This window comes from Corvus cornix, chromosome 17 (genome assembly GCF_000738735.6).
Source record: "Corvus cornix cornix isolate S_Up_H32 chromosome 17, ASM73873v5, whole genome shotgun sequence".
NCBI lineage: Eukaryota > Metazoa > Chordata > Aves > Passeriformes > Corvidae > Corvus > Corvus cornix.
The window spans coordinates 2,130,064-2,132,346 of NC_046346.1; positions in this window are offsets into that span (position 1 = coordinate 2,130,064).

Below are 2,283 nucleotides of genomic sequence, written 5' to 3' on the forward strand. Positions count from 1 at the left end.
CGCCCGCGGCGGGTGTGGCGGAGGGGCGGGGCTTTAGCGAGACCACGCCCCCCGCTCATTTCCCGCCGCTGAGGCCCCGCCCCCGCCTCGCCATTTCCCGCCGCGTCCCCTCAGCGCCTCAGGGTTCCTCCTCAGGGGTTTGTGGTAACTGAGGCCCAAATCTCTGTACAAACAATTAAACCTTGAGGGATTTTGGTCTATTTAAAGCCCGAGTCGTTGTATAAACAACAAAACCTGGTCTGCTGATAGATATTTTTTCCTTATCTGTACTCTGTGTATGTCACGTTAGCGTGTCAATGCAAAATTGTGAACAAATGGGCTTTATTCTGTAATACTGGAAATACACCGTTCATTTACAATTATAAACTCTGTGTGTCCGGTCTAAATCGCAGTCATTTTCACAGGGGCGTGTAAATAAATCTCTTTTTAACACTTCAACTGCATTAGTTCAGCATCCGTATAACTCGGTATGAAATGCAGGTGATGCCCGAAAGATAGGCTGGAAATAAATCCCCACAGACCGATGTCTATAGAGCAGGTATTTGTTTATTGCAGCGCTGGTGATGAGGGGGATTTTTTCCTCCTAACTCGCCCGCCTTTGTCAAGTGCTGTGGTAAATTTATACAGTAAATTTTGCGTAATGTTGCTCTGTCATTACAGCATCATCACATATGCACCGAAACTAATTTACATAGCACGATCTCATGGTTATTAGATCATTCTTTGCACTGCTCATGCCCTTCCCCAATTCGGGGGTCTTTGATGAAGGCTTCTAAAGTCTTCTTCGCACTTGAACTTTTCAACTTTGTCTTTGGGGCATGTATAGGTACGGTGCTCCTTGGTCCATCTGGTTTTAACCGCCCTAAATTCTTTGTTTTGTGGCTAATTGGTTTTGGCTTGCCAACTTCTCAATAGTACTACACTTATCTATCTCTAAAATTATACACCTGGTAAGTTTTGGTTTTTTGGTTTTTTGTTTGGTTTTTTTCCCTCTTTTTCCCTATTCTGCATATAAGCAACTAGTTAACTATATACTAGCCATTACAGTTGTAAAAAAAGTCATTCATATCAGATTATATGGGTATAAAAAGTTATGATTCGGGTTATATAAACATCAGGTTATAGGTATAGAAGTTATAATTCGGGCTGCATTGATATTCTTCCGGTTCTATTGATAAAAAGTCATTAATTAGGTTATATTGATATTAGGTTAGATAGATGTCTTATAACCCAAGCTATACAAGCCCTTTGTTACTTTGACCTAGGTTATACAGACATCACAGGGTTGAAAAACCAGTAGGCTGTGTCTGTGAAAGATGTAGGGAAGGAGCATAATTAGATTTAAAAAACATTATTTCAGAGTACTGTTGGACATTTAAAACATTTCCTTGTGTTCTTCACTATTTGTGCCTTATCATTTACGTACCACCCCTATTATTATTTAATAATAGGTATTTTGGCCATTCATTTTAATAATATTAAGCATCTTACATTTTCTAAGATTTTCTTCTATTATTGCTTCCCTTCTAGTTCATTACATTTGGTGAGAAGCTGACCTTACTGTAATTTCATTTTATATTGATCAGAAACAGTTTTGTAAATGCTTTTCCCGTAAGGGTTGACACTGGTATTTGTTTAAACTTCAGCATTCTTGCACAACTTTATTTAACTTTACATAAACTTATTTGTTGAGGTGCTATCCTAGATATCAGGCCTGCAAAGGTTTTGTCACCAATGACTGTAGGGGTTTTTTTTGCAAATGTTTTCAAATTTTTTTTGCAAAATGCTGTTTAAAATAGTGCATGTTGATATATTGTGCCCTAATATTTCCATATTGCAGTTCTATTTGTAATGGAAGTGCTCAGAAAGTTAACATAATCTGGAATACAAATGGCTAAAAGAAATATGTAAGGGAAACATTATTTCAAAACAACAGAAAAACAACACTGGTCTAAACATATCCACACATTGTTTGATACAACTGAAATGCTTTTTTCCTTCAGACACAAATTTAAAGTGTCTTTAATTTGATTTTGAAAAACTGATTTATTAAGGACAAACTGAATCTATTTTTTTGTTTGTTGGGGTTTTTTCTACCTCTGAAAATTATTTTATTAATGCAGTTGGCAGAAGGAAAGTGAAGACTGACACAAGGTTGAAATCCTATATTAAAAAATTCCTAAGTTTAGCAGTTCTGGCTTCCTCAGGAGGGGGCAATAACGTTTCAGTAAAGAATGACCTGCAATTAATTATTAACTGTGAGTGAAATGTATTGGTGGCATT